This window comes from Balaenoptera physalus (genome assembly GCF_965194825.1).
Source record: "Balaenoptera physalus genome assembly, chromosome: 4".
In the NCBI taxonomy this organism is placed as follows: Eukaryota; Metazoa; Chordata; class Mammalia; order Artiodactyla; family Balaenopteridae; genus Balaenoptera; species Balaenoptera physalus.
In genome coordinates, this window is record NC_138891.1 from 31,761,244 (window position 1) to 31,775,517 (window position 14,274).

At 37.9% G+C, this 14,274-nt stretch overlaps 1 protein-coding gene across 3 annotated transcripts in view; it reads left to right on the forward strand.

The window, feature by feature from the left end:
• RNF13 (ring finger protein 13) overlaps positions 1–14,274 on the forward strand; it is a 217,034-nt gene that overhangs the window by 54,009 nt on the left and 148,751 nt on the right. The window contains exon 1 of one of the 3 annotated variants that reach the window (XM_082459620.1): positions 11,986–12,148. The exons of 1 other annotated variant lie outside the window; for it this stretch is intronic. The gene's annotated coding sequence lies outside the window, so the exon portion shown is untranslated. Of the gene's footprint in view, positions 1–11,985; positions 12,149–14,274 lie in introns of those variants that run through there. One more of the 3 variants, XM_082459617.1, reaches the window with a different exon arrangement.

A 14,274-nucleotide genomic window follows, 5' to 3' on the forward strand; every position in this document is an offset into this window, starting at 1 on the left:
TTTACATGAGGGTGCACACTTGGTGTTGTACATTGTATGGGTTTTGACAAATGTGTAATGACATGTATCCAACATTATATTATGATATGGAATAGTTTCAGTGCCCTAAAAATCCTTTGTACTCTGTCTATTCATCCTTTCCTGTCCCAACCCCTGGCAACAACTGATCTTTTCACTGCCTCCATAATTTTGCCTTTTCCAGAATGTCATATAGTTGGAATCATATAGTATGTAGCCTTTTCAGATAAGCTCTCATTTAGTAATATGCATTTAGGTTCCCCCGTGTCTTTGCATGGCTTGATAGCTTATTTCTTCTTAGTAGGGAATAATATTCCATCATCTGGATGTACTACAGTTTGTTTACCCATTCACCTACTGAAGGACATTTTGGTTGCTTCCAAGTTTTGGCACTTATGAATAACGCTGCTATAAACATCCATGTGCAGGTTTTTGTGTGGATATTAGTTTTCATTTCATTCGGGTAAATACTAAGGATTGTGATTGCTGGATGGTATGGTAAGAATATGTTTAGTTTTGTAAGAAACTGCCAATTGTCCTCTAGAGTGGCTGTACCATTTTGCATTTCTGCCAGCAATGATTTTGCTCCACATCCTAACCAGCATTTGGTGTTGTCAATGCTTGTATTATCTTTTAATTCTTTTAAAATTTTGAACCATGTGGATGCATTAACCAGTTAAAAAATTAAATTAGAAATAAAATCCAAAAATAAAAAGCCCAACTCAGTCCTTTCAAGAAGCATTCTTTATCTCCCCCCGAAAGTTGACATCTGTTCTTCCACTGCATCATATATTCTTTACCTGTAGAACCTTTTATACTGCATTCCACTTATTATGTCAGTGTCAGCCTTCCCCATTTGACTAGGAGCTTTTTGATGGAGGGACAGTGTCTTAATCACCTTTGAATACCCAGTGGCATAGCTCAGTGCCTTGCAGTGATTGAATAAACAACATAGGTTATTGTAGATTGATATCATTAAAAATTGCCTTGTAACAGTGAAATGATAAGCAGCCTTGAAAACTCTCTTAGGAATGTAGGGAAAGCTTGAAATGATAAGAATTAGACTTAAAAATACTCAGTTGAAATCTAGGAACAGCTTGCTTTAGCATCTAGAGGCCCTTTTTGTTTTTCGCTTTTTCATTTTCTAGGAATTTTAAATTAATTTAGTTAGCCTACTGGGTACCTCGTACATGCAATGGGATATGCTAGGTCTTTGGAAGATTTGATGATGAATGTGACCTTAAGGGATTTGCCATGAGTAAGGAAGATGGTAGTTGTCCAAAATACCTGGGCCAGAAACTGTACTATAAGATGAAGTGTGAAAAGCAGCACAAACAAAATAAATGATATGAAAGTGAAAAGACATTTGATCTGAAATGAAGATATACTGTTTATTAATTTTATTCATTCAGTACATATACACTGAAGCCCTACCATGTGCCAGGCACTGTTCTGTGCTGGACCATTGCAGTGAACAAGACATGAAGCTTTCAGTCTAGTGTGAATGTGTGCATGTGTTGAGGGTGGAGCAACAAATAAATAAGCTTGTTTAAAGAGAATGATCAGATAGTAGGGATAGCATGTAAAAATAAATAAGACAAAATAAATGTAGAGAAATAGGAAAGGAATTGCTTGCTAGTAATAATGGTAGGAAAGAATTAGGTTATATGCAGGGAAAACAAGTAAATAGAAAGATGACACATACCAAGGGAGAAAGAGAAAGAGAACAGTAACGTTACAAGATGAGGACTAGGGTAAAAAAGAAACAACTATGTCACAATCAGTGATGAATATATTTTAGTCCTCTGATCTCTCATATATTTCAAAGATGAAATTAGTGATTTCATTCTTATTTCTGTACTTAAAGTTATGGTAGTCTCCCTATTACAGTTTAACCCTTTAGTTTCCTTTTAAAGCTCTGAAATAATTACATATTTGAATTGACTTTAAAATATATTTTGATTTATGATATATTGATACATGTCATACATGTTATATGATATATACAAAATAACAAGAAATAGAATTTAATGTCACATGGTAAATAGTACTGTAAAGGAATGCTGAGTGATTGGTGGCCCTTTACAATAATTTTTACCTTAGGAGTATCTGCTTTGGGTTGAAAATGCTCAATGCTGATGTGTTGAGAAAAATTTACAGCATCTTTTTTTAATATACAATTATGCTTTTATGATTGTTACTTTTAAAATTTGTCACTGAGTTCCAATCTTTTCACCTAAGAAAGCATAAATGTGTATTTGAATCACCTGATAATCCTCTTAATATATGGATTCTCACTGAGTAGTTCTAAAGTGGGCCTGAGATTTTTCAGTTCTAACAGACTCCCTGGACTATACTTTAAATAGCAAGGAACTAGAAATTATATGGAGATTTTTTAAAAAGTAATTATAAAGAAAAACGTATTTTGATTCAGCGGCCTCCCAATTAAATACAAAGAAAATCAAAAGAAAATTATTATTTAAAATTTCATTAAAAATAGTCTTACAAAACAGTGATTTCAATCTTGCATTCCTTAATTTTCTTGAATATGATAAAAGATATAAATAAAACAATCTATTTTGATATGACTGATACCAATAAGCATTTTTCATTTGTAAATTAATAAAAGTAAAATGAGCTACCTTCAATTTAAAATTCATGAGTTTTTAAAGTCATGTTTATTAAAAAATAATTTTTTTATCAAAAAAAATGCAAGCTTATTTTGACCACAAAGCTTGTTTCACATTTCTCAACCCCTGAAAAGTTTAAGAACTAGTAGTCTTTGTTTTGACTATGAATAGGTATGATAATTTACTGTACTGCTACCACTTTTGAGTAGCTCTTGTTAACTGGAAAAGGCTTTCATAGAAAGCATTTGTCTGCAGTGCCAGGTTGGACCTTATGTTGCAATAGGCCAGCCTTTTGAGAATAAAAACAAGTTTGAAAAAAGGAAGTAGAGTTCTTAATTCTCAATATTCTTTCTGCCCTTATATTATTCCTGATTCTTTTAAAGTACAGTTTTAGTTTTTTTAAGAAAGTAATTTATTACTATTTTTATTTTAACTGGAAAAACCATTATGCAGGTTTGGGCAATCCTAAAACACCTAGAGATATTTAGTTAAATATAATACATCTTCATAAGTGCAGAGCTTGCAGAACAGTAAGGGATATCCTCTTGGGTCAAACAAAGAGGAAACTAAAAATCAGATCTTACAGTTTCCCATATTTGCTATTTAGCAAAGAAAAATAGGAACAGAATCAAAGACTAAAGAAGATGGACTTAACTCTAAAAGGAATGGACGATTTAGAAGTTTGGTCTGGTGATCAGCAGCATCGGTATCACCTGGGCACTTGCTGGAACTATAGAATCTCAGGCTCCATCGCAGCCTACTGAATCAGAATCTACATTCTAACAAATGCCCAGGTGTTCCTATGTATAATAGTTTAAGAAGCACTGGTCTACATGATGTCATAGTTGAGGGATACTAGGAAGACTTCTCTTGACCACCAAGTTTTTCACTCATTCATTTCAGTATCTAAAATTTCATTTTCATTTAAGGTTTTGTAGTTTTGAAAGCTACTCTATAAAACATGTATCTTTTACATGGCTAATACTCCTGTATTCATTTACTTAAAAGTTTTCTAAATGACAGTTAGCTGGAAGCAGAGCTTTGGAGATCTAAGACAGGTAAATTTTAGGTGTTGGAGAGCGAAGGGTAGGCTCAGATAAAGGGTACAATTCAGGCAGGACAACCAGGCATAGAGAGAATGTGGTGAAAGCTAGGAACAAGAGGTTGCATTACTTGCCCCAGATAATACAGGAGAGAGTCATTTGGCTCCAACTTGAGCCCTCTCTTTCGTTATACTGGCTACTCATTGTCTCAGTTCAAAGCTCAGGCTCTGGATATGGATGGACTTGCATTCAAATCCCAATTCCAGAGCCCAAGAGGTCTATTTCATTTCCCACCAGCTGCGTGAGTTTGGATGAGTTATTTAATTTCTTGGAACCATAGTTTCCTGATCTGTGAAAATAAACACAATAGTAGGACCTAAGGTTGTCATGAAGATTAATAAAATAATGTATAAAAGAGCTTAGTACAGTGTTGTTGCTGCTACTGCAATTGATATTATTAGTAGTGAGGAGAGCAGGGGGACCCAGGAAAAGTCTGGGAATATTTTGAGAGCACTGGTCTCCTGGGGATAGAGAGTCTGATATGGGAAATAACAATGTTGAAAGGAAAGATTGGAAAGGTTTGAGAGTAAAGTGTGCCTAATTAAACATTTTACTTAGCACTGAATATAAAGAGATCAATGATAAAAAGTAAAATTATGAAGTAGCAGAGAGGTAAGACAGAGAAGGAAGACTGTAAGTAAAAATGGGAAAGTCTAAAAATAACAATCAATTCTAGCAATTCTCATACAATGCCTTTTATTCCATTAACTGGTTATTATTACTATCTGACAAACCTAGTGCTTTAATTTTATCATCTGAACACATGCAAGTGTAATTCAGCAGTTTCCCCACATCTTTATTTTTGGAAATGAACAAACAAGTGGCAGAGGCATTTCATTAAATTGCCAAGATAGATAAGACTTTACCATAATCAGGTCGGAAGCCGGGAGAATTTCCAGACTACAGAGCTCGTCACCAGATGCGAAGCCTTTTTCAAGGAAGTGAAATTGTGCGATTGATGGCTGGAATAAATTCATGCATGAAACAGGAAATAACACGCAGTGAACAGAAAAGAAATCTACAATTAGGAAAACAAGCAATAGTGGGGGAAATAGCAGTTATAAAACACAGCTTATTGTCAACTTAACTGAAACAGAACAAACAGTAGGCTAATTAAAGTACTGTTTAAGTACCATTGTGTTGATTGGAAAGTTTTATATGAATATGGATCTTTTAAATTAAATTCTAACTTTAACTGCTGCCCCATTTAGTAAAATCAAACGTATCATGCTTGTCTCTTCCCTTCTGCTAGCACATGCTGTTGTTTTTTCTCCTGTATTGTGTCTAAATTGTGGAGAAAACTTTTACATTTTCATTCAAGCCCCACAGATTAGGACAGTGCCCTCTCAGATCTTCTGGGTTCTCATCTTTTCTGTTGTATTTTCCGTTCTGTAGAGTTTCCTTCTCTGCCTGAAAAATGTATTTGATCTTGCAATTTGCAAGAGAGTGGCAGGGGAGGGGAGAATTTATGAAATATGAGGTGTCAGTGGCTGACAATTAAATCTCTAATATCTGCCCTTCTTTTTGAATCTAAGGAAAATAATTAGTGTGGGAATTTAAGATACCATTGTAAGGGTTCCATATGGAAAAAACTGGGGGGCAGGAGCTAAGGATTCCTCAGAACATAATATGTAGATGGCCACCTGCTTGATTTATGCTAAATGCTAGCTCTAAATATTAGTTTAGTTGTTTAATTAAAATACTACAAAGGAGGCTGCTTGTAAGTGATCTCATATACTCCTGTGTATTTAATGCTACTTTTACAATAAAGATTCCTAAATTTATATCTCGTGTTATAACCACTCCTCTTTATATCCAGATGCCTCCTGGACATCTCCATTTAGATATCTCAATCATAACATATACAAAAATGAACTTGTGCTTTTTCCTCTCCAGATTTTTCTCTTTCTTCATCACCCAGTTTTCTCTGCGTCATAAATGATACCACCAGTCACCCAGCTGCTCAAACCAGAAATCTGGCAGTCATCGTTCTTTCTTTTTCCCTCATCCTTCACATCCATCATCAAATCCTCATTATTTGAACTCCAAAATATATCTTCATTCTGACCATTTCTTTCCATCACTACTGCCATGGCTTTGGTCCTGGCCATTATTTTCTTCTTGGATTATCGCAACAATCTCCTGACTGGCTTTCTTGTTTTCACTGTCTTTCTTCAGTCTATTTCCTACATAATTGCAGGATGGTTCTCTTAAAGTGCAAATTAGATAATGTCACTCCCAGCTTGAAATTCCTAATTGCCCATAGGATAGAACTAGAACCTTTCGGGAATTCTCTGGCGGTCCAGTGTTTAGGACTACGCGCTTTCACTGCCGTGGGCCTGGGTTCAATCCCTGGTTGGGGAGCTAGGATCCCACAAGCCATGTGGTGTGGCCACAAACAAACAAAACAACAGCAAAAGAACTGGAACCTTTACTATGCTCTACAAACCTCTACATCTGTGATTCTCAAACTTACGCATTTTTTTTTTTAAAAACTCATCCCTCATCACCGTCCCAAAGTCCCTAGCAGTCCACCTTTTTCTTTTTTTAAGAAATTTATTTATTTATTTATTTATTTTTGCTGTGCTGGGTCTTCGTCTCCGTGCGAGGGCTCCCTCCAGCTGCGGCAAGCGGGGGCCACTCCTCATCGCGGCGCGCGGGCCCCCCACCATCGCGGCCTCCCCCGTTGCGGAGCACAGGCTCCAGACGCGCAGGCTCAGCAGCCGAGGCTCACGGGCCCAGCTGCTCCGCGGCATGCAGGACCCTCCCAGACCAGGGCTCGAACCCGCGTCCCCTGCACCGACAGGCAGACTCTCAACCACTGCGCCACCAGGGAAGCCCAAACTTATGCATTTTTAAGAATCACTTGGAGTTAAAATGCAGACTCCTAGGCCTGACCCCCAGAAAATCTGATTCTCTGCCTGGGCTGAGAATAGAGATTTCTAACAAGCTCCCAGATGAGGCTGGTCTGGCTAGTCAAGGACCACACCTTGGATAGTAATGCCCAATTAAACCTCATCTCTTACCACCCTTCCCTTACCTCACTGCATTCCAGCCCCACTGGTTTCCTTATCCTCAATTATGCTAGGCTTGTTACGGTCTCAGGGCCTTTGAACATGCTGTTCAATTCATTCTGGGTGCCCTTACTAGCATTTATTCTATATTCTTTTGATGACGTCATCCTGATTTCCTTACTTCTCTCCTTTGGTGTGTGATCTGATGAAACAGTTAATTAAGGCATCAAGGTATGAACATGTGTCAGAAGATAAGCCAGTGGAAGACTCCCTCCCTGGAACTTGAGCTGTGAGCAGAGTGATGACAATGGCCAGAGTAGTGCTGCCAGGATGAGAATACTGATTCTATGGGACAATTAGAGCCTGTTGATCTTTACAAGACTGTACTACTGGCATCCTTTTAATGCTGGGAGTATCGTCATATTCTTCAAGTAAATTGCCTTTTTTAACCTAAATTGACTAGAGTTGGTTCCTGTGGCTCACAACCCAGGAAGCCTTCTTCTTTAAGCCTCAACTTATGTCAGCTTTTCAGAAAGGTTTCTTTGACAATATGTATAATATAGGTCCCTCCTTTAATTCTCAAATGATTTTTCTACATATATTAAGATAAGCTTTTAGTTTAAATATGGTGAATCATATTAATAAATTTTATAATGTTATCTTAAATTCAGCATTGCTTGGTCATAGTTTTTTTTGTTTGTTTTTTAAAGCTTTGCTAGTTTTAGTTTACCAATGTTTTATTTGGGATTTTTGCATATTCATTCAAAGTTGAGATTGGCCTATGATTTTTCTTACCTGTATTGTCTTTGTTCAGCTTTAGTATCAAGAGTATACTGCCCTCATGGAATTAGTTGAATAGTTTTCACTTTTTATTCTATGAAATGATTTGTAAAAATTTTATTATCTATTCCTTGAAGGTATGGTGAACTTATCTTTAAAACGTTCTGGAGTTGATTTTTTGAGGGAAGGGTTGTAGATTTTTTTTTAGTGCTATTTCAATTTCCCTAGCCTGCTTAGGTTTCTTATATCTTCTCGGGTGTTTAGGTAAATTAAAACTTTTTTCCTAGGAAATTGTTTATTTGGTATTTTGGGGGGGTATTTTTTTCATATTTATTATTTAAAGTTGTTCATAGTATTTTCTTAGAATTTTAAAAAATACTCTATCAATAGCTGATACCTAATATTATATTTTGGTCGTATAACATGGGCTGTATGCCATGTATTCTTTTACATTTGTTGAGATTTGCATTACAGCATAATATGCTGCTATTTTGGGAAAGATTCCATGTGTGCTTGAAAAGAATATTTACAGGGTTCTCTACGTGTTCTGTGTGTTGTCTAAATATTCTATATTCTTACTAATGTTTTGTCTGCTGGATTTATTACGTACTTAAAATGGTGTATAAAATTCTACTTTGATTGTGATTTGCCAACTTTTCTTTGTAAGCTAGTCAATTCTTGCTTTAAATATTTTGAGGCTATGTTTCTAGATGCATACTGGTTCAAGCTGGTTATAACTTCTTTGCAAATTTTTCCACTTATCATTCTTTTATAGTTCTATTTATCCTGATTAACAATGCTTTTGACTTTAGGTCTGTTTTTTTCCCCCCTTGATAGCAATACAGCGACACTAGCTTTCTTTTGGTTGTTATTCCCTTTGCATATCTTTCCCCCTCATTTTACTACCACTTTTTGGTGTCCTTTAAGTTTTTATATTATGTCTTGTTAAAAAGAATACAACGGACAATCTTTTAATTGGCAAGTTTACCCCATTTACCTCTTTTAGAGATTATTGATGATTTCCTCTATCTCATTTTGTATTTGCCATTTACAATACCTTTAATTTGCTCCTTTCCCACCCTTACTCCCCTGTTTTCTATTGAATAATTATGTTTTCTTCATTCCCCTTTTTACATCTACTTGTTTGAAAATTATATTCAACTTCTTTGCTCTCCATACTTTCTTGCATCTCACCCCTTATTCCTGGGTTCAATTTTCAACTTGTTGAAGACATTCTTTAGATGAAGAAACATCGTTCTTTCAATAAAAGTGTCTTAGGAATAAATGCTGTTTTTCCTCTGAAAATGTCTTCATTTTGCCTTCACTTTTAAATGATAGCTTAACTTGGCACAAATTCTAGGTTGACAATTGCAATTATTTTATTTTAGTATTTGAAGATATTTCATTGACTCCTAGTTTCTTTTGTGGCTATTGAGAAGTCAGCTGCCATGCCTTTGTATTTTATTTTTCTTTGTTTATTTAAGAACTTCTGATTTTCTTTGATCTTCTTTAAATTTCACTACAATGTACCTAGTTATAAATTTATTTTTTGTTTCTTTAGGGTATATTCCTGGATTGGAATTGCTATGTCATAGAAAATGTTATTTTCCAGCCTTTTCAGATAATGCCAAATTGTTTCCCAAAATGACTGTCTTGATCCACATTCCTGAGTTCTTACATCTTTATATTACATATGTCATCTGAATTTTTGCAGCTTATTTTGTAATAACTTTGTCAGCAAATAGAGTAAGACTGCTTCTCAGTGAACCAAATGAGAAAGGAAAAGTTGAAATCGTATGTCAGTCATTTTATATATAAGACCGGGAAGCAACTCATCTCAAGGGAAACAATGACCAGGTCATTTTTTAAGGCATTTAGACTTAAAGAGAACTTTTGTTTGTTTTTTTGGTCTGACCTTTCTCAATTCCTTAAACTTAGTTGAAAAATCCTTTTGATATCTTTTTTTGTGTGTTCTGAACTTTTCACTTATTTTCTTACAAGATGAATTTATTCATTAGCTTAGAATTTGGTAAAGAAATGGGAGACTTCCTAATCTTCAGCCAAAAATTCCCTGAGACAATTTTTAGAAGTTCTGTTTAGTACTTTTTCAAATGTGTGTATTCCATACATATATGGATTCCTATGGATTCTTTATGGATTCTATTCCTTCTTTTATCACAGTAATAATTTTACTTTTTTCTTTTCAAAATGAAAGTATCTTTTTATCTGAGTCTAGAATTACTTTTTTCTGATTCTAAATATAATAATGCCTAGAGTAATTTTAATGTCTCTAGTTGATCTCAGTGATTAAAGAAACTGCCTGCATTCTTTTCATTATTCAGGGAAAACTACTTCTAAACCATTTTAGACAATTAGGTAATTGGGTATCTTGTCTTTTTAGTTGTTGTTGCTGTCTTACAATATATTGGAGGTAGGAAATTCTACAATTTTATATGCTATTTGTACTTTTAGGAGGATATAAAAAATAAAAAACTGTCAGACACAAAGTCCTAATTTTCTTTTGTCTTTCCAAGGAGATAATTAGTGGCTATTAGTATCATGTGCCATATTAACCCTTCATGCTCTTGAAAACCATAATTAAGATGTCTATCAACCTTACTGTCTAATCTACTTTAAAAAAATTAGTACATTTTCCCAATCTGTCTTCTTTCAGTTTGACTTCATTCATCACAGTGGGGAGAATAAATGCTTCTGCAGGGTGTAGCACAATTCTTCTGCCTAAATGCAGTACAAATAACACATTACCTTGTTTGTAACTGAAAGAACTATACCTATTGTGATCTGAAGAGCAGAATAAAGTCAGATTAAAATGTTCTGTACTCAACATGTCTTTATTTAAGGAATGAACAAAACTTTTTTTTAACCTGTAAAATGTGGATGTTATTTTTTACTTTTTTCAATGTCATGCAAGAAATCTCTGATTTAATATAAAGCCAATTTGAGATAATTTAATGAAGAAATGCTTATAGAGATATTCTAACTATGCTTACACTAGCCTTCATAGTAATATTCCCAATTCTAACTTTTACTTATGACTTTCTTAAAGGCAGGACTGTATTAAGTATTGACTGTCTTTACAACTGATGAAAGTCTAAGGATATATAGAATATATAGTCAAAGGATACACAGAATAGGAAGGTACCTTTGATGGCCTTTACTTATTTTATTGTAATCTGATTTAAAGTTTTTTTGTATTTAAATTTTATTTGAGTAGGTAATATTCAAAAGGTTTAAAATTCTAAAGGCACAAAAAGATACACAATAGGGAGTCTTCTTCCTATTTCTCAGGTCTCCCCAGATCAATCAAGGTTACAAGTTACAGCCAAGGGTGTTCTACAGGTGTTCTAAGTGATAGCTTCCTGTCGCCCCTCCTTTGTCTAGAAGATGAGGTTGAAGGATGTGAAGCCTGTAATGGGCTCTTAAAGGCGCCTTATTTTGAAGCAGAAGCAGGGCCAGAATCTAGGTTTCCTGACATTCTAGTTCATAACTCTTTGTAATCTTTGCAGTAAGCCACATTACCTCTTTAAAATTTCTAGTTGGTAACTGGTTAATCAGTATGGATGTTCCAGTCCGGGTAATTTAAGTTTAAAAGTAGCTTGGTTTGAAATTGGAATACCTGGGGTGCGGAGGTCTTATCAGAAAGGCGGTAGGGAACGAGATTTTTTTTGGTTCATTAAAGGAGGCAAGGGTTTTAAAAGCTGACCTAGGGTTTAATCACACGGTTTGACTTTTGCTGAGTCTAGGGGATGGCGCGCGCGTGTCAGGCCCAGAGTGCTGACGTCAGCACGGCTCCCACTCAGGCGTCGGGGGACTAGTGTTCAGCGCTCGGGCTGCTCGCACCTCTAACAACGCAACTCGGACTTTAAGGCGTTGGCCTTGGCCCCATCCATCTCGATCTCCGCCTAGACACGGTGCAGAAGGGATGGGGCCTCGTCCTCACCTCTTCTGAGGGTCGGGTGAGTGCGGTGCAGGAAAGAGGCGCGACGACGCCAAAGCCAGGCCCGCCCAGGGGTAGCCCGCCAGCTGGGTCTCGGGATGCTTCGGCCCAACAGCCAGAACGGGCTAGGCCAGCTAGCTCTGGCCGCTAGGTCCGATCCCCTTCTGACCCCACGGCCTCCGGTCCTGTGGGGCACACGGCAGGCGGCAGTATTCCACAGCCAATCCCCTCAGCCATCATACCCCTTTCCCCGCCAAAAGCAGATCCTTCAGCCTCGCTCCAGAAGCCCGCCCCACCCTGCCCTGCCCTTCCCTTCCAGAGAGGACCGGTCACGAGGCCAATAACGCGACTCCGCGGACTGGGCATCTCTCCGAACTGAACCTGAGCAAGCAGCTAGACCCGGCGTGAGACTGGGAAGGAGCCTTAGCGAGCAGCTCTGTGGCCCAATGGCTTTCCTCTACCTTCGGGTGCGGGCCAATGAGGCGCGCGGGGCGGGACTTCCGCCTCGCCTCGGTGTTGTCGTCTGTGCTCCGACTCCAGGCAGTGGGGGTCGGTGCGGAGATTCAGTCATGAAGTCGCGGTAGGGACTTCTCCCGCAGCGACGCGGCTGGCGAGCCTATTTGTGTTGCGGGGTGAGGCTTCCAGGTAAGAGCCTCTCCCGCGTCGCGGCGGCCGGGCGGCGGGTTGTTCCCCGTGGGGCCTGGCCGAGAGAACACACCCCCTCTCCGGCCCTGGAGCTCCGAGGCGGCTCCGACGCTGAGCTCTTGGCTGCTCCCCTCCAGGCTGGGCGCGGAAGAAACTAGGTTTTTTTTTTTTGCAAAAGGTAAAATAAAAAGCCCTGCTCTCGGAGGGCCGAGTTCCCCTCACATTCCCACCCCATGAGTTTGTGTGTATCTGAAGTTGTTGGGTTATTCGTTTTGCTTCTTACATTCCCCTCTTGAGGTGGCTGGAACCTGGGAAGATGTTCGGCGGGCTTCTCTTGGTCCAGCACTTGCCGCAGCGTCCCCGGGCGAAGTCGCTTGACTTTAGTTGGGGGAACTCTTTAGTTTTTGGAAAAAAGAGGGCAGGCGCCTCCTTTCTTTCTAACCTTCCCCCACCCCCACCCCGGAAGCTAGATAGAAGGTGGGACGTGACTCTCTAAGGGACAGATACCGCGTCCCTGCCCCCTTAAAGCTGGAAGCTCTCCCGTATTGAGTTGACCCGCACCGATAAAAGAACTCTGTCCCAGAGAGGGAGTGGGTCGACACCGAAGCCAAGCGATCCCAGAAGCACTCATGCGTATTTGGTGGCAGCCACTGAGTGTTCTCTGCCAGCGTTTTGGTAAATTCCTCTACTTTGTCCTAATCTGGCAATAGTATATCTCCAAAACTATCGTTTCATCTTCAGTTTCAGCACCGTGGGCAGCTGCTCAGGTCCTGTGTTGCTGCCCCACACTTGTCAACTCTTGTCAGTGATGCAGCAGGAACAGTGAAAACTAATGCATTCCTTTCAACAATGATCTGTTGTTCTCCAAGGAGAACATCTGCAGTTTTTGTTACAATATAAATAGCTAAGATGGGTGTGCCGCCGAAGAGTTCTAGTTAGAGAAACATCAATTCAAGGTTTAAGGAAGGGCTTTCAAGGATTTCATCTATTTAAGGACAAATTTTAATGGGTCGAGGAGATTAGCTCCACTTCAGAGTAGCAAAACTGGACTGTGGTAGCAGTTTAAAAGAACTTTAAACAGGAGGTAAGAAGTGTCGTGCAGGGCCCGTGGGGATTTGGGAATCAATTTAGTGCATTGGCATTCACATGAGAAAGAAAGAAAGAAAAAAATATCAGAGAATATCCTATGGAGTAAGAGTAAATATTATTTCATGAAGCTTTTGTTTCAGGTTTTTAAAAAGAATATATGAGTGTGAAGAGGAAGATGTAAATGTATACCATATTATTGTGGATTATGGCAAAACACTGGATCCTGAATTTGGGAGTCAGGCTGGGTTCACCCTTCAGCTCTGCCACTTACTAATTCTGTGAGATTATCTGTAAATAAGGGAAGAATTGTAAGAATTAATTGAAATAAAATATGTCTGTTAAATAGTTAAGCCTCAAAGTAGTTGTTGTTTTTGTTGTTGATTTTTGGAAATGTTTGGCTAGGAGCCCAGTTATTTCTCTCTGTGTCAGGAATGACAACTGGTTTAATAATATATTTTTTACCTCTCCCTTTATTTGAAGCCAGCAGCTTCATGTCTCCATGTATAATAGTAAATCATGTGGACAAAAATGTTAATTAACAGGGTTTAATATTGAAGGATTTGGAGTAAGTTCTCATTTATCCTTGTTTAAAGCTCATTTCTCTCACGCATTTTGCAGGGGCCTAAACTGTTATTAGCATTCAGCACCCTTTTGATATTTTTCTGCATCCCAGAATAACGTAGATTTATCAGAAGTTTTTCAGGCACAATTTTAGCTAAGTAAGGGCAGGACTAAGGGTATGATAGATTTATCTTTTCGAACTAAATTGGATAGGAAGGCATTTTATGTTTTATAGTTTTTGCCATAAAGATGTATGAAATGAAATGGCTTGGTCAAATATCGTGGTATGCTTACTTCATGTTGGTATGACCTGAAAATGGTTGGTGTTTAAGTAAAAAGTATGATTTTGGACATTTTAAAATCTGGGAATATTTGGCAGAAGTCAAAATGAGTTCAGATCAAAATAGTATTTTGTACTGTTTGACATATTACTGCCATCTGGCATTGCACATAGTAGTTTCACATGACATAAAAAA